The 18,724-nt window shown below is 43.6% G+C and overlaps 1 protein-coding gene and 2 long non-coding RNA genes across 4 annotated transcripts in view; 1 reads left to right on the forward strand and 2 right to left on the reverse strand.

Annotated features, from left to right (window-relative positions):
* Nucleotides 1–18,724, forward strand: part of LOC128078020 (uncharacterized) — a 173,673-nt gene that overhangs the window by 126,579 nt on the left and 28,370 nt on the right. The window lies entirely within an intron of this gene.
* CDHR1 (cadherin related family member 1) overlaps nucleotides 1–18,724 on the reverse strand; it is a 92,122-nt gene that overhangs the window by 54,427 nt on the left and 18,971 nt on the right. The gene's annotated exons all lie outside the window — the stretch shown is intronic.
* On the reverse strand, nucleotides 674–8,787 carry LOC128078016 (uncharacterized). Of its 2 annotated transcripts, XR_008205263.1 has the most exons (4): nucleotides 8,513–8,787; nucleotides 2,429–7,578; nucleotides 2,003–2,082; nucleotides 674–1,782 (listed from the first exon to the last, which is right to left on the reverse strand). It is a non-coding gene; the product is annotated as an uncharacterized LOC128078016 (long non-coding RNA). The 2 variants fall into 2 exon arrangements; XR_008205262.1 differs by having other exon boundaries at nucleotides 2,429–8,787.

Raw genomic sequence — 18,724 nt, forward strand, 5'->3', positions numbered from 1 at the left:
TCTTTGCGAGCACGAAATTTAGATGTCTGGTTGCAGAGGAAAGAATACTTATTAACTCATTGATTTAGAACGTCTTGGTTGTCTCATTAAGCAGCAGTTGACTCCATGGATCCTAAATAAATGGTAAATTGGAATAGAATTTTAAAGGAGGTTTCTTTGGCAGATATTTTTTACCTGTGTGTTTTTTTTACTTTCTAGGCGTAGCAGAAATGCTAAGTCACAGCCTGAAGCAGAGATGGAGCACCTGGTGGGAAAGCAGGGCTAACCCAGTGGAGCTCAGGTGCATGCAATGTCTCTGAATGACAGGAAGGAGTGGAGCTAGGATCCACCCCTTCCAGACCTCATTTAAGGGTTATCAGAGAAAGGCGAGGGCATCTTTTGTTGTTTAGTAGATGAGACCTTTTGAGGGTAAGTCGTGTCTTTATTTGTGGTGTTGTTGGTTTTGGGTAAATCATGATTTGCTTAAGCCTTGGGCTTTGCTGTTTTGCTATTATTGCTATGCTTTCTGTTGTGTCATACTCTTTTTTAGACCTTGTTTATGGGTTGGCAGCAGCAGTATGGGTATCTTGTTGGAGATTCCTGCCTATTGGAGGTATTCTAAGGGTAAGCAGTTTTTCTTTGTTTCTGCATCAACAGCTGTTGCATATGGGCTTGCTCTCATCTTGCACAGCACTGAATAAACAGTACCTGCTTTGTAATCTTACTTGGGTTACGGAGTTTGATTCTGCATGTCAAGGGAAAGAACAGCTGAAAGAATCTGGGACGTAATCTTTCACTGCCTGCTCCATCACAGAAGGGTCTGAGTGTAAACTGTGTCAATAATAGAAAGGTCCTCAGAGGACCTTTTTTACTATCAAGCATGGGAAAGGGGGAGAAAAAAAAAAAAAATTGTTTTCCCAAAGCTCACTATTATTATTATTATTATTTCTTATCAGTCAAATCAGTAATTTTTCTTTTAATTGATAGCCAGTTAATTTTCCCAAGGCAAGTCTCTTTTTTCTCACAACAGAACTGGTAAGCGATCTCCTCATTCTTCTGTTGCCCAGAGATTTCTAGCTTCAGTTTCCAATGAAGAGGTGCACAGAGAGAAAGGTCAGATGGGAGCACATCTGTTAGCTGCAGCTAACTCACCGCAGCATCTGAACGCATTCACAGACACACAGCCACTAAGCTGGAAAGAAACAGAGCAATATAACATTGCTCTCAGCTTTGCCCTAGCCGTGATTGTACTGCCAGAAAAAAACAGAACCACACTTCTTGTCTGTCTCCGTGGGAGTAAAAGATAGCAGATAAGTAGGTCTCCCTCAAGGCTTCTAACTTAGTTTAGAATATCATTTTGAGTGTGACTGAAATTGTACAAAAATGACAGTCTAGAAATGAGAAACTGTCTTTTCCCATCACTGAGAGGATCAGTTTGCGTGAGGGAATACATCTAGAAGACAGTGAGTGTTCAGTGGCTGTGAGTACTTTTATTCACTTCGCATTAACTCAAATTATTTCACAACGAAGCCAGAGAATATGACTTCTATGATAACCAATAACTTCCTGCCATGAATCTGCATTGTGACCTATGTGATGTTAAGTACCCTATGGAGGCTTACTTTGAGAGCCTCCCCAGAGCTCCAGCGATTCTTCGTCTCTCCTGGTTCTCTTGCCAAATGCCGCTGCTGCTGCATAGTTGCTGGTCTCCTTCTCAAGAAAATATAACGTCTCATCCAAAACAGCATTCCAGTTTTGAAAGCTGTCCAGCTGTGTCTCCACGAGAGAAGTAAGAGGACACGCCTGAAGTCACACAAAAGAAGGGAGGAAATGCACGCGCCGCTGCCGCAAGCGGGAGGGACCGAAGTGCCCGAAAAATCCTGCCGGGGCGTCGAGGCCGCCTCGGGGTCGCGCTCTGTCTCGGCCGGATCGGCGGCGGCACCGAGCTGATCGCGAAGAAACGGAGGCTGTCGAGCGGCGGTCCAACGCGATTTCTAAGGAAAGAAATCTCACAGAATCTCACAGGGTGGTTCAGAAACGCTCATCGTTTCCACCGTCTCGCCTGTTCGGGCTGAAAAAGTTCCGCTGCAACCCCCGCACAGCCTGCAATCAAGGAAAGCTTTTATGTCAGCAGTTCGCGGCGTTGCTTTCGACTCCCAGCACCATCGAGGCTGCAGGAACACGGCTCCATCCGCCTTGTTCCCGCTAATGAGAACGGGAGTAACCGAGACAGCTGCTAAAAAGCTGTAGGGACTGGGGCTAACAAAACCCCACAGCCGCGCTAGCGCTCGGGTAACCGAGCAGCAGCCCGCTCCGAAACCGCGTCGGCGGACGGAGAACGGTGCTTTGCCGCCTCCGAGAAACCGGAGTCGGCACGGCAGGACCCCCAACCCGCAGGCTTCGAAATGCTCGCTGCCTCCGCGGTCCTACCGCTGCCGGAACGGCTCACCGATTAGGGCTGATCCTCGCCGCGTGAAATCCCACTGCGGCCTGAAACAAAGCGACACAACAGAGAACGTCGCATAGAATCCCGAGGCCTCGCGTTAAGAACAGCCCCTCGTACCGCCATTCAACCCCAACGGCGCAAGAACTGGGCGACAGAACGCAGACCACGCCCGCACGCAGCAAACCTCAGCAGCTCTCTCGTGGCTCCTTACGGCCTCCGGCGGAGCTTAAGAGACGGGGCGGCCCCGCCCCGGGATGCCGACGAGGCGCGCCTGTGGCCGGCCGGCCGCGGCTCCGCCGCGCCTGCGAGTCGTTGCCTCGTTAGCGCGGGCAGGGCTCGCTCGGACCGGCTGGGGATCCTGACGGTTAGACGCTTGGGCTCTAGATCTGACTTAGGGACTGAAAATGCACTTCGGTACAGTTTGTTATGCGCTTTCTCTTCGCACGTCATTGTTGAATTCATTAATAAGTCAAATAATTGCACGTGATTTGAACGGATCACTTCCGACACCCTTCCAAAGAACATCCCCAGCCTCCGTTTTTGGAGGCCTCGCTGTATGCTTTCTGTCTCTGCCCTGAATGCAGCTGTGTGGACGAGTAGAAAACAGTCCCTCTGACTCCGCAGTCATAATGACAAGGTCTTGAAAGAAATGTTGGCGTGGAATGTCTGTGACGGCTATTGCCCGCAGCTACTTTTAAACTACTGATATATCTAAACTTTCTCATGAAAACACCTGCAATTTGGTATAATAAATGCAAGATGGTTTCACAGTGGATTGCCTAAATTGCAAAGAGCGTGTCTTATTGACGACTATACGAGCGCTAGGAGCAAGCTTCTGAACTATGTTTTCTCGGCTCCGTTTCAAATTGCTGCGGTAATTCCTTGTTAAAGCAAAACTACCTAAAACGTCACCGACTGCAATTCCTCTTTGAATGGGCTGTAGCATCTTCAAACTGGTTAATGATGAATTTTTCTAATTCTGAAAGACAAAGGTAATCTACAAGTGAAGGGAAACTCCTTCGTAGGGTTTTGTGTGTGTGTTCATCAGCTCTGATTGATCGCCTGCCTGCACATCTATCTAAAAAAAAAATAAACTGCAAGTGTTTTCTCAGGAAGAAACTGATGGAAGAATAAATTACCGTTTATCAACCCGGTCTCATTTTTTATTTCTAAAAAAGGAATAAAACAAATTCAGACATCCTCATTTTGAAAAGTTAAACACAGCCTATCCTTTTTTAACAACATAAGACAATTTGTTCTGTTTCCATTGATCAGGCAATTTTAACTTATGACAAGTTGTGGCCATGACAAATCAACCGGACCTCGCTGTGGCATGAGAAGTGCCTTTAAGTGTTCTCCCTTTGAGAGCAGTTCGATACCAAATACGATTCAGCCATACCATTGAGCACGTTTAAACCGCTGACATTTGTTTCTTTAGTACCATCCTTTATCATTTGACTGTTTTTATCTCACGCTGACTCTAGCCACATCTATGACTCCTCACGGAGCGAATCCTTATGTTCGCTATTTTGCTGATTTGTTGGAATAGAGCGATTCCAACAAATGATGTACAGCCCTTCCTACAGTAATGGATGTGCTTCGACAAAGGATAGAGCGGAGTTCCTTTATTTCTTTAAATTAGATGGTTTACAAAACATGGGAAGAGTGACTGTGCAACAGCGTTTTGGACGCTTTCGGAAACCAAGGCATTTGTAAAAAAAAAAAAAAAGCAAATAAACAAAAAACAAACAAAAAAAAACAACAAAAAACAAATACTCATGCGAAACATACAGCAGAGAGGAACAGATGACAACGATGTCTCCAGAAAATACTTCTATTATGTGACTGGTTAGGAAGGAAAACGGAGACAAAAATGAACAGGGAGTAAATATGGCCTTTAAACTGAGCTTCTCAGCTCCCCTCTTTGTCTCCACTTGAAATTTGTTGCTTAATGTAACTCCATAGTTTTGCTTGTTCTGACGGGGAATGTTTATTGGACAGGGGCTGGAGTTGCGAATGAGAGAATAGGGAGAGATAGGCGTACGTATCAGATGGCTTTAATCACCTTTCTCAACATAGACTGACTTACCAGGGAGACTTATATATAAAGGAATAATTCTGAAGGGTTCTTTCTCATTTTTTGTTCCTATGCTTTGCTGCTGTCTCCCTGGATTTACGTCCTCGTGCTCCTATTTTAATATAAGAATTTGAACTTTGAATTTTAATTTCGGTATTGAACAACAACAACAAAAAGCTTAAACCCTGAGTGCACTTCATCAGCGCTTCCATATCTGAAAAGCTATTGTATTGATTTTTTCTACATTTTGCTAATGGTGCCAGGCTATAGGAACTGTTCGATTGAGTTTTGAGTATGCAGGTGAGCAGTTATATTTAGAAATTTAGATAAATAACAGACCCCTTGTCCAGTAATGGCACATAACCTACTTTTTTAAAATCGAGCTTCCAGTTTTACATTTGGTATTCCTAACTCAGACTGTTCTGGTATCTTGGATATTTAGTAGCAACTGACTAAAGGTTTCCCTGTAGGAAAGACCTGTTCATAAACATTAGTCAATGATGAGTGCTTTCTCCTCAGGTTGCTATTTTATTCAAAGAAATGTGTCAAGATAAAGCCAGTACTCTGACTTAAGCAGTGAGAATTCATGCGGTTTTTTCACTTCCACTTACTGCTGCTTTTAATATATCCACATTTGAAGAATAGAACAAGTTAACTTTGTCATGCTGGAAAATCACTGCTGGGTTGTGAACGGTCTACGCAAGACCGACGTGTCAGGATATTCTTAGCCTGCACTTCCAGAAAGCAGATGGAGGAAACTACAGATTGTTATGCCGTCAAATAAGTGTTGAGTTCCATTCTTCCCCCACGTAAAGTTTAAATATATAAGATGCTTTGAACGCTCAGGACGGTTGGCCTTCAGAGTTCAAAGCCTCCCTTCAAAGGCTCGGTGATTTTTGACAGTATTATCAGCCCAGCCTGGATCTGCACGGAGTAAGCCCTGTTGCACATAGCAAAGCAGATAGCCGTGGGACAGAGGAGCAATGGAAGGCACGATCACACCAGGCCTTTAGTGGCATCTGCTGGCTAAAGAGAGCGGAGTGAGAAATTTCTGTGTGATGTTCTTGCAAGATGGCATTTCCATCAAATCTTAGGCCGTGATCGCGGCTTCCTTCTCGCCTGCACCACTAGAGACCTTGATGACTGTTACAGAGACGTAAGTCTTTATAGGGGGAAAAACATTGCTTTCTGATCCCTGAAACTGTATCAGCCTGACTGGAAATGCTAAATCAGGGCCTCAACTACTGATTGAGCACCTGGTGGGAAGGCGGGGCCAGCCCAGGTGCGTGCAATGCAAGTGAGTGACCTGAGTGGCTGGAGCCAGGATCCACCCCTTCCCAGACCTCATTTAAGGATTGGCAGTGGGGAGTAAGGGTTTTTCTTGCTGGATGTCCCTTCCAACTATGTAAGTATTTTAAAGGTAAGAGCTCTTTTCCTTTGTTACGTCTGCAGCTGTTGCGTTTGGGCTTCTCCTTGTTTGCTCTAGCTAAAGACTTTATCGTCCTACTATTATCAGGTAGTTTCCATCCTATTGTAGTGTTATGCAACCCAATCCTCATAGAGTGGTATCTTATCCTGTATTAGGAAGCTTCTTGTGAAATCTGAACAATTAGCTGTATTTTTTGCCTATTTTATAGCCTAACTTGTGGCCCTGAGTATTTTGCCAGTCTAGGTGATACATATATGTTTGGTCTCCAAATAAAAGAGGTTTAGTTTCTTCTGTAGAAACATCTTCAGTGACAATAGTGAGATAGACGCAGTGCTGCTTTGAAAGCAGTTGTTTATCTGCTTGCTGCAGAGCAGTTGGAGGGAGGTGGAAGAAGGTGGTGGTTTTCTTAGAATACAGCACAGTCAAAACAGCGCAATACTGAGAATGGTTGAATAAGAGTGCTCTTTCCATCATCTTTGGACAGATGCCCTTCCTGTGGTATTCAGCTTAGGGATGCCTATAGTGACTGTCACAATAATGTCTATGGATGGCAGAAGTCAGCTAGTTATTGGACTGAGATGGATGAAGTTGTCTTTTTTTTCCTTTTGATCAGTTAGTTTGGTGCTGGCATAATTTTTAAGATGACCTAAAAATATAACTCCAATGGGAATGATATTTCAAAGCATGAATTACAGACTCTGGTTGTAACATAAGCTCTAGAAGGATAATATGCTGCCATATGTACTGTGAAAAGGCATGGATGGAATTGCTTCCAGAGGGCTTATGAAAGGTATGGACGGAAACTTAAAGCACTTCAAGTTGCTAAAGCAATTGGGGCTTCAGTAGTTATCTAAAGGGAATATGTTCCCAGACTTTATGCTGACAGCAACTGAACATAACCAACAGACAAAGGAAATGCATGAAGACTTTTCAATTTCAGAGGTCCTCAAGAGGTGGGCTGCAGATCTGGGACTGGTGCTCTTCTCTCTGACATAATGGTCAGACTAAATGATGTATGACAAACTAAATATGCCTTAGAGTCTAAATTCTCTGTGGCAACGGTCCTGGCAAGTATTTTGCTTGCCCTAAGCTTTCTAGGAGTGCATGTGTTCCAGTGTGTGTTCCAAAAAAAACAAAGGCCTGACATTTGTCTCTCTGGTGTCCCTTTCTATTTTTGGGAAAACAGGGCAGGAAAACTCACGCAGTTCGCACATACCTGGTCTGAATTATAGACTGTCATCTTAAATCCTCTTATGATTTCACCCTCTGGGGATGCTCCCATATGATTGGTTCAAATCTGTTCTGGGAACCGCTTTCTCCATGAAATTTCAGTTGTTGAGATCGACCACCCTTATAGTCACCGTGGCAAAGGCGTATGCTGAGATGTCACCTTTTGGGCAGACTTCTGATGCCCGCACAAAGTAAAGCGGGAGAACAGTGATGAGGGAATATTCCCTTCTTAGCTGCAGCTGTCTCCTTCCTTAGTTCTGCGTTCAGGTCTTCTTCTGCATGCACAAAGCACCCTGACACAGGACTTGTGTACAAGCATTCACAACATTACCTTTCCGTAGAAGTATTGGTCTGCTTTGCACTGGACTTCATGGTGATTAGAAAGTGCGGTAATAATCCAGTCCCAACCAAGCTCTGCTGGAAAAATGTTGCTTTGTGAGCTTCGTATTTTACCCTACGTAAAAACAGTTCTCTAAAGACAGGTAACTTGATACAGACAAGATAATTGCTTGCCTGAAGTGTTGACAAAATAAAAAGTGAAAATGTACACTAAATTTGCTGGGAGTGTGTATGGTAACTGTTGAGTCACAGCCCGAAGCACTGATTGATCACCTGGGGAAAGGACCTGGTCAGCCCAGAGAGCACAGGTGAAGGCAATTCAGCTGTGTGACAGGAAGGGTGGAGCCTGGCTGCACCTCACTTAGATGGCATTTAAGGGCTGACTGCTGCCAGGGAAGGATCTCTGTGGTTGGAGATCCCTCCCTTCTGGAGTTTTTCCCTGTGAGCCTAGATCCTGAAGTGGGTGAGCGTTGCTTTCCCGTTTGTTCTTTTGCTTTTCTGCTCCTGTATTGCCTTTTTACTGTGCTAATTTTTCCTTCTGTAACAGTACCATAGGTGTTTGAGTGCTGCTGTTCTGGAAGGGTGGCAGTTCTGGAATTCTGATAGAGAAGCTGTACTTCAACAAATTGAGGCTGGGTGAAATTTGAAAGAGCAAGATGACAGATTTATTCTCCGATTTGGAATTCTCCTTTGCTGTCTAGATTGTCTTTGCTTAAGCTGGGTGTAGGTTGTGCAGATGAGCAAATGTAGTTGGTGTTTTCCTTAACAGAAAGATGATATGTTTTAATCAATTCCAACATGCAGACCAACTCACCTCCTTCATTCTAAGACTTTCGTGCTGTCTGAACACAAAATCTGTTATAACAAAACACATCCCTAACTGATGTGTTTGTGCTATGAGGGCTCAAGGAAAAAAAAAAGCGCTCGTCTGTTGCTGCACCCCTCTGAGGAGTTACTGCTCAATTATTTAAAGTGTGCCAGACTTTGGGCAGTGCTAAATTAAATTCCTTACCACGCTTGTTGTCTCCCATATGAAAAATTAGTATGTTCTCTGGTTTGGTATTAAAGCTCTGCAATGGAAAAATGTGATGGAATTTCCTTAAAAAATAGTTGTCTTTTTTTCTGAGGACGGAAAGAAAGATCCTTGTCTTGAAGTAGATGCAGTTAGAGCTAACAGCAGTAGCCAAGCAGCAGCATAATTTAGACTATATATTAAGGGGATTCTGCAAATTGTTTCTCAACTCCCATATGTATCACTGTATGGATTGCAATGCCTCTGGTCACACCAAGATAAGGAACCACACTCACAATTAGCGGGAGATTTCCCCATGAGGGGTCTGCCAGGAAAGGGGTGGTAGTAGGGTAAACTGAGCACAGCTGGGGCCCTCAGTATATACATGAACTCTTAGTTCATGTACTTTCTTGAGCTGATTTGGACTTTTTATAACTGAAATTGCTCCGGTGCTGTTGCTGATTTCAAAGGAACCTTCACCTCCTGCAATAAAACAAGAGTCTAGTTAAGTGCTGTTCTTCCTGTATCTTGAACCAGTGTGATAAACTAACTGTATGCTTTGTTAAGCATGTCTATCTGTATGTGTGTCTACTCCTATCAGTAGATCTGTGGCAATTTTTGAAAACTGAAGCATTTCTATGCCTGGTTGTAGTGTGGTAAAAGCACAGATAAGGGCCAACAAGAGTTTCCTCTTCTAGGAGCAGCTAGGCAGAGCTCTGACAGTGCAGGTGGCCAACCTTGGTTTCCTCTCTCCTGTGTTGGCAAGGTTCCCTTCGAGCCTCAGCAACCGGGCCTGCACATTTGGTATTCCTTCTTGTTATGCTGTCATCTTTAAGTGCTAGTTTAGACAAAAAAAAAAAAAAAGACCAACTGATTTTTATTTGCAAATGTATACATAATTAAGTTTCAGAGCAACAGGAACATTGCTCTTGCTAATATCAGCTAAGGTGAGAAGTTTGACTATTTATCCTAAAGAAGCACAGTCACTCTATCTGTGGAGAGCGGCTTGGGAGAAGCATCTTCTGGCTTTAAACATCCAATTAGTTAAAAAGCATGCATCTTCTTGCAAGGCTGGCCTGCGTGAAAGGGGATTTAGGAGAATTTAGGGTAAAAGCCAGGCTTTTTTCACAGAGGCTGAGACAGCTCCGCAGGCAGAATGGGGCTACAGGCTGATTTTGATCCCTGTGCCGTAACTTCCAACTTTCTGAACAGAAAACCAGTTACAGGGCTTTGATCCCTTTCCACCTGGTGAATTTGCCTTGCTAGAGGAGGGGATGGCTGACAGCTGGGGACCCATCCTGCCCTATGTGCCCCTGCATGCAATCTTACCCGTAGGATTGTCCGCAGGTTCTTCTTGGTTGCAGAATCTACCATTAAAAGGAGGTGAGAGAAAAGCTCTTAAAATGAAGGAACTTGAGGCTTTTAGAAAAGAGGATGATCATCTGAAAGCCCAGTCGCTTTTATTTCTCTATAACTCGATGCTAATGTTTATTTTTAAACCATCTGATAGAGTCCCATTTTGGTAATACTTGTGGTAACTGCAACTTCATTAAAGTATATTGGACATGACATTGAACAGATTGACACATCTAGGGGGTCAATTATTAAGATGTGTTGGCCTGGAAAGCACATCCTGACTGAGAAGGAGCTGAAATCAATAGCGGTTGCAACCCACAATACCTCATGTTAGTGTCTGCATAATGCAGGGAAATTGTATATAGGGCAGTAGTTAACTCTGGGTATGTAGTGCTACATGTGTTCCTCTCTTTTGCATTTTTAGAGGGTTAGAGTACTTTCTCAAGTCGTCTTACACACTCTGGTTAGAAAAGGCTTAAAAAGAATAAATAATTTCTGTGTACTCATTTACCCCCACCCACTTCAGCCTTCCCTTCTCCAGGTTGGATGGTCCCAGATCTCTCAGCCTTCCCTCATACAGAAGGTGCGAGGGCCCCTTGTCGTCCTTGTGGCCTTCTGCTGCACTCTCTCTACATGTCTATAACTGGGGAGCCCAGAGCTGCATGTGGTACTTCAGCCATGGCAGAGTAGAGGGGGAGCATTGCCTCGTTTGACCTGATGGCCATGCTCTTTTTTATGTGCCCCATTTCCTTAGACATGGCCCCTTGTTCACCTGCCTACCTTGATGCTCCTTCAACAGTTTTCTCCCCTGTTGAGCTTCTTTCTGTCCCGCTTCCTTGTTTGCATTCCTCATTCTCCACCTTTCTTTTCAACTTCTCTCATTTTTCATCTATTTTTCTCTTCTGCAACCCCTACTCTAGCTATTCCCTTGCATCAGGGGAGAAGAAACTTGAGCATGGGTCCCATCCCACATCAACACAAAATCTGAAATCTGCTTCTCTCTGGCCACTCAAGTCTTTGCTTTTTAGATGATGTAACAAACAAAATTTGGGAATAATTTCATGAGTAGCTCTGCAAGTAAATTGGACAGTTACTGTATGAAATGCTGGGGCCCTGGGAGTCTGGGTACCCAGTCATGGTGCAAGTCCTCTTTTGAGGTAAGAGAGAACCAGGTGGCTTGGAGGTAAATGGTTGATTTCACCAGCTAATGAGTCCTCAATTCAGATAAGAGCATAAGTACAAAACTTGAAAGAGAGGCTACAGCCACCCTCAGAAGAGCTAATGAAAAGCATTGCTGCTTTGATAATACCTGCTTTCTTACAGTACGGTTGACCTCTTCTCTAGTAAATACAGTTTCTTCCAAGAAACCAGAGATTCGGCTGTTTACCCACTCCAATGAAAATAATAATAAAAATAGTCCTTTTAATGCCACATCTGGGTCTCCCAAAGCATTTTCTCATTTCCTTAATCGAATTAAAGAGATGTTCAGTGGCACTGAATGTGTCTTCCTTTAAGTTTTCTGAAGTGACAAGCGGGCTACTGATGCCTAACAAATCGACTGCGTTAACAACTCCAAGCACAGTGCTGCAATTCAGTGAATCCTATCTCATTTTCTGGTAGGCAGGGCCCTGGAGTTGTTTGAGATATATAATGCTATTTCATCTGAGTTTGTCGGCGCGTTATCAAGCTCTAGGCTCTTCTGTCTCTAATTTCATGTCACATCTAGATTTGACTTCCCCTCAGAATTCATATAAGCCAAGTCTACTCACCATTTACGATGCAGTAATGAATGCTATTTGGCTTTCCTCTGTCTCCACTGAGTGTGACAACAGTGAGGACCTGAGAGCCCTGCGGAGAAATAGGGCGTTACGGTTTGTGTGTTGAGATCAAAAAGCAATGAAAGTGCAGTGGTGTATTAATAAACTGAATTTCAGAAAGCCTTTCTGCAGTAAGGTGTAGCGGGAATGGCGGTACTTTTGCATAAGATATATTGACTTGCAACGAGAAAAACTGTTCCTGCCACGAGGCTGTGCCTGTTTGCCCAGGACCCAGCCTTTGTCCTTCTCTATAGATTAGGAGTAACAAATCTGAGACCTGAGGATTGCTTTGGTTTGCTACCAGCATGCCCTCTGGCAGTCACTGGAACTCATACTATTTCTGTGTGTCCCACAGTGTGCTGAGACCCCCATAGCTGCTGAAGAATAGTCTCAGCACCACCTCATCAGGTTCAGACAGGCAGCAAACGTGAGCCAAGGGTCAGAAAGCAACTTGCTTCGTTGAACACGTAGGGCATAAAATAGCAATGAAGATTATGATGATTTAACCATTCTCAAAGCCTTCGCGTCTTTCTGTGTTAGGAAAATGTCCAGAGCCATACATGGATGAGGTCTGGAAAACATTTATATGGCTGTTCCTATTGACTGAAAAGGATGAAGGCTGTCAGCTTTAAAGCGCTCACAAAAGTTGCGGTGGGCTGCACAATTTAGGTGTCTGAATTGAATTATTTGGGACTGCGAAAACAAGAAACGCTCAAGAAACTGTCAGTTAAACACAAATGGCAGCAGGGAATGTTTTTGTTCCTTTCATTCGCTCATCCCTTGAGTAAATTTTTTAAATGAGAGCAAGTTTCCAATAGAGCAATTGGAAATACAAAACTGTATTTATTACGATTCATGCTGGAAGCTGCAATAAAATTTGCCAATGGAGCAAAATATAGCGCAGTCCCTTTGAAAGTGACACAGGACTTGTTAATCCTGACAACTCCACAAAGGAAAAGGCAAGTTTGCGGAATTCAAGTAGAAAATAAAAGCAATGCTGAACTCTTTTATTGCACTTCTCTCTGTGAAATTAAATCTAATAGCAAATCTCGCACTTAAGTATTGTCGGTGCTTAGATCATTATAATATCATACTTGTCTAAGCTATGAGCTTAAGGCTGGCCATAAGTAACAGTTACTGGCTTTTGTTTCATGCTAGATGCTCACTCACTTCTTTGAGCACCTGATAGTTATTTCAAGATCTATGTGTAACTCTCAGAATAAGTCTATCCTCCATACATTCTGAACATCTGCAAAGCACACAAATGTTACTCGGCCCTGCTGAAATGTAACAGCCTATGAACTGAGCTTTTGCCTACTGTCACACATTTGCATCACAGTTTTAGACAGAAAGTAAAGATCTGCATTATGCCAATTCAAGTGAAGAACGAGGCAAACGGGGTGCTAACATTGACAACAGTCTAAAGTTGAGTAATTTCATAAGTAGGTACCATTTCTCATGCTCTGTATGAAGCAAATTTTACTTAAAACATGTATCAGGGTGAAAATTGATCCCTATTCAGTACTGTGCCTCTGCTTAGAGTTGCACCTCAAACTGATGAGTTTACAGCTTTGGGAATGATATGTGTCTGGAAGCATCACCAGCATCAAGACTACTGTATGGGTCAAAGTGCCACGATACACTGACTGGATAAACTCTACGCTCTCTTTTGAGCAGATCTGACAGTAGGACTTTCTGAGACGGTGGCACAGCCAGGAGATCTCTGTATTCCTTTGGCTGTCCATGATATATAAGGAGGCGTATCTTCAGCAATAGGCATAGCAACAAACATAGTTTTAGGACAACTCGTCCGTGGTTCTCCTCAGTATGCCCCTGCTTTCTTAGTATTCTGGTGCACTTGGACCTGGGAGGATTTCCTGGGCCCTTCCTCCAGCCTAGCTGAGCAGAAAGTACCCTGTGCTACTTGGTGTCAGGTTCACCTTGGCCCAGATGAGATATTGAGAGGATAGTGCTGCAGCCCAAAGCACATGTTTATTTTGGCTGAAACGTGAAAGACTGCACTTCCGCAGGTCAAAACCAGCACTTACTGCAAGCGTATCCTCATAGACGTATCCATAGTAGGGAGTCCCAATGAACATGGGAGGAGTGTCCTGAACATCCTCCACGTTGATGGTGACAGTTGTTGTGGCTGAGAACACTTTGTTGTCTCCCCTCAGCTTCCCACTGCCATCCTAAAAGAGAAGTCGCTGTCAGATCCCTCTGCTGAAGTATGCAGGCAAATCCATTTACGGCATCATGCGCACCGTATCAGGCATGCATTCACAAACACGGTTCCAGGAATCTCTAATGTCTCTCAGCGCACACTCAGCTCTCCTGCCCTATTCCCTTCTCTTTTCCATCTGTTCCATTTCCTCTTTGAGTGGGCAGACACCTTATGAAATCTCAGAAGCGATTTCTTCTGTTAAAGTAGTTGTGCTCATATATGCAGTCACGCATTATTGCTTATCAACAACACAGAGAACAGACAATTCAGGGCTTTTTTATCCTGTTGGCTCTTCTTGTTTTTTGGAATAGGAGAAAGCTAGAAACAGACAGAAAAAATTGTCAGGCCATAAAACCCTGCCATGAAATCAAGGCAACTGTAGTAAAATAGGGCATTTTCAGGGGAAATAATTTTCCCAGGTGAGTTGACCAAAGCCTCCCAGGGGATTTTACATGGCATAAGTGAAAGCATGGCAGCACACACCCAGGAGCTGTGCAACAGCCACAGTATATAAACAATCTCTGGGGACCTTACCACCATTGGCACTGTGCTGGTGATACAGCAATGCCAACTACAGAAATGCCTCTCGGTTTTGGAAGCTTTTAACACCCTTACTCTCAGAGCACCGGCTGGAGGTCAGTGGCCATACTGCTGTGAATTGTTCTGGGCACCTGCTGTGGCTGTTCTTAAAGTTCTGGATTTTAGAAGAGATTTGCTCTTTACTGCCCAAAAGCAGCATTTAACCCAAGTTCTGTTATTTCTCTTCAAATGAATCCTGGCTAAATAAATAAATAACAAGGTCCATACATTTTTCACAAAACAAGAAACGTAAAGCCACTGTAAGTAGCAGTGAAATTATTCTCCTTTCACACATGCGGCCACCAGCCTGACAGCACTCTGCAGGATCCTGGGAGACTTTACTTCAGAGTCTGAATTTTTAATGCCTGTTATGAATCCTCAGCCATGCTGCAGGCACCGTGCTACTGTGAGCAACAGTGGGGAGGAAAGATTTGCAGCAGCAATTTGTGGGATTGGTGTGAGATCCTGCTGCAATGCAGCAGAGATGTGAAAAAAACAAACTTCCTCAGACTCTTCCAGAGCTCTGCCCCTGCTGTGACAGGGCTGCATGCTGAGCAGCACCTGGGAGTCCAAAGGGACCGATGCATCCCAAAGCTGGGGCTGTGTACAACAGTGCATGCTTCTGGGTGTCTCTCACTGCATACAGGTGACTTGCTGCAGAGGAGCTCGCTGTCCTGGCACTGGAGCCTGAGCTCAGTCTTTGTCCTTTTGGTGACATCACTACCTGCCCACACCAGACTTTACAAGAATGCTGTTTCTGAGCAACTCAAGAATTGTGTGAAAGGATGCAGCAGCATATTTTTAATAAATAAACTTATTTAGTAACCTTTCTGTTACACAAATATATTAGCTAGACCTGGAAGCTCGAAATAGCTGTTCCTGGCTTCGGAGTCTCTTGGCTTACTGGAAAAAGCCCCGTGCAAAACTGAATCCTGCACATATTACATTTTAATTGGCTCATAATTGGTGAAATCAAAACTAAATTTCAACAAGGTGTTCTTTCTCAGTGTGCCTGAGCTCTTAACCAGATTACCTTTAATGCTATGTAAATATATTCCAACTCGTCTCCATACTGTATCTAAGGTACATACTGCAACAAATTGGTTTGTGTTTTTTTTTTTTATTTCCACTGCCTTTTGAATAAGGGAAACTACCGCTCATCTGAAGGAAAATGCTTACAGAAATAGTGGATTTGAAGGGCATCGTGTAAAAAGTTGCCCTTTTGGCACACAAACGTCAGTCCAGCTTCAAATATGAAAGCTGTCTGTTCTTCCCCAGAGGACAACACCAGGAAGGCTGGTTGCAGTGGGCACTGGCTTCATCAGTAAGAACACGTAGTACTCTATAATGCAACACAGGTTTCAATTTTGCACCAGCCAGCTGCATCCAAGTACAGACAGGGTTTCCATGCACTTTTCCTTCTGAAGGAAGCTATATCGTGCTTTTGATATCCCATCTGCACACAGGGTTACAAATTAGACTTGCTCTCCCATTGGGCCAAAGAAGGGGCCAACAGGAGCCGTGCTGTGATGTGCCAGAGTGACAGTGGAGACCCCAGCCCCAACGCCTGCCTGCCAGGCTGTGCTTGACTGCTTCATGGCAGACAATATTTGTTTGCCAAAGCTTATTTTCTTGTGCATGCTACAGAATTGGCCCTATAGACACTGAATCTTAAATGAGAGATGAGTCTTAAAAGTACAGATAATACTTTACCTGCAAGAAGTAGGTGATACTTCCTCCAGAACCGGTGTCTCTGTCAACTGCCTCAATCTTAAAGATACTGCTGCCAGAGGGAGCGTTCTGTGACCAAAAACAGATACTACAGTGAGACAGAAGTGGCAAATCAGCAGAACTACAAGAAGTGAAAATGGAGCATGTAAGGAGACAGAGAAAGAGTGCCTTAAGTCCGAACTGACTTTGGCCAAACCCCATAAGAATGCGAGTTAATCCTCCACATCTTGTGACTTTACTGGAAGCACACCAGCTCGCTCCTCTTTACGTTCTACTGTAATACAGTATGCAAAGAAACTTCACCAACCTCTGGGACTTGGACTATGTAAGGTGTATTGATGAACTCTGGGCTCTCATCATTAGCATCTGTTACAAGGATCCTCACTTTCTCTGAAACCTGGATTGGAATGTGAAGAACACGTTATGACTGGAGCTGATTTACGTGAACCTGTTCATTTTCCTACTAACGTGCAGCCAAAGGTAATGAAAAGATGTATTGTAATACAATGTCTTTGCACTAACAAAGCTAAGCATATAAAAGAAAAAAAACAATAAAAACATCAGAAAAATCACAAAAGCCAGAATAACTAGCCGTGTGGAGAACACCCAGGTATCTCTAAAGTGGAAAAGGAGTCTTAAAGCACTTCATAGGTTATAGATTGTGGCTAACTTACAAAAGTCATTTTTCTTCTTTGTGGCATTCAAACTACCATGATGCATTTTGTGGGAATTCATCAAAGACCGTGTAAAAGTTGGCACCTGACAGCCAACTGCATTAATTAATATCATTCAATATCATCCGACTGGGTCAACAGTGTGTAGAGTTTGCATGTATGAATACACCCTTTTAATATTTAACAGACTATCCTGAGCAATCTGCCTTTTTAAAAAATATGGAACCAAAATATATTTGATCAGCAGAACTTCCCAGATTTCTCCAGAGTGGGCACGTGGATGCAATCCCTTTAGTAGCTATTTACAGAAATGGTGAGAGCCATTGTCTCTGTAGGATGTAGTTGCACCCCAAACATAGGATGATCTCACTCCCCTTGTTTGAGATGAGGAAGATCTCTAGAGTTGTCTGGTTTTGGGGGTAGTTAGAGGGTCACATTTTTGTGACATCTCCAGTGACGAAGCCCAGGTCCTTTTACACGCAGTCTAATACCTTGACCACCAGAATATCTAACAGTAAACTGAAAATGCCAAGGAAAATTGAAGAACTAGGACTGGTTGCTCGTGCCTTATATAAGACCTTAATCATTAGACACGATCAAAGCTGCGTTCAGCAGCAGACAAGAAAACCACATTGGCCTCAGCAAATCTTCTTAATGTCACACCAGAGAAACGCTGCGGGGGTGGAGGCCAGTCAGCTTTTGCACATCCAATTCTGGTTCCAGTCCTGTTACAAAAACAAAAAACAAAACAAAAAAACCCTTCAGTTCTTTCTTAGTTACGCGTCCCACTGAGCTGACAGTGAAACTTCAGGGCAGCTGAACACATTTATAAAGCAAACTGCAAGTACAGACCAGCTAATGTAGATGCATTCTGGCCAAAGTTAGTAGTCATGAACAATAGTAGCACTGCAGATGAGGCAGCTGACACAACCCCTGACCCCTCATGGCCATATGGCTGCCTGGGCATGCACACTCTCCTTTGCCTGCCTGCAGCTCCAGACAGACGCAAGAGTGCAGACATCTCCCTGCTCTGCACACAAATGTGAGAGAAAATGGGTGCTCTGGTACTCCTTTGACAATAGAGAGTGCTTTTCTTTACAGACAAATGAGCAAAGCCTAAAGAAAATCTTAGTGCTAGACATGGAGGTCTTCATCAGAATGGTTTTACATACGTAACATGTTTTAGCTGATAAGAAGTTGTCCTTTTCCCCACGGGAAGCACTGATTAATAATCATCTATTTGTTCTATTTAATTTCTTCAACTGCAATTACAGTTTAAAAAGGAAATGTTTAAGCCCACCACAAAACATTCAGTCAGAGAATGCATCAGTTTTTGAGTTTTCACTGAAACAAAACTGAACTTGTTTCAAAAGAAACTGTTGTTGTTACCAAGCAATTCTTACTCTAAGCAGAAACGTGCTCTACCATTTGTGCTGTACATGAGGAACGCTGTAAGTCTTCACAGAAAACCACGCCTCTCACTTTGCAATGTACAGCTTGCTCTTATCAGGGCTGACAAAGTTATCAGCGATAATTTTGTACTCTCATAAACTCTTAGAGCACCTATGAGAAGATCCCAAAGGTCCGTGCTCTGATGCTATGAGCAGACTCATGGACCGAGGAAAGGGGAGCAAAATGTCACACTTTAAACTACAGCTGCAATCCCGATGTGCCGCTGTAAATCAAAAGCTTGAGAAGAAAACCCACAGTGTTTAGCACCACCTATGACAAAATGCGTGTTGCCAAGCAAAAGACCAACCGGCTTCAGTTCCATACTTTAACCATACGTGTCTGCATACTGACCAACTGGTGTGTCCTCGGAAAGGCTGAG

Source organism: Tympanuchus pallidicinctus, unplaced genomic scaffold, assembly GCF_026119805.1.
Source record: "Tympanuchus pallidicinctus isolate F22 unplaced genomic scaffold, pur_lepc_1.0 scaffold16, whole genome shotgun sequence".
NCBI lineage: Eukaryota > Metazoa > Chordata > Aves > Galliformes > Phasianidae > Tympanuchus > Tympanuchus pallidicinctus.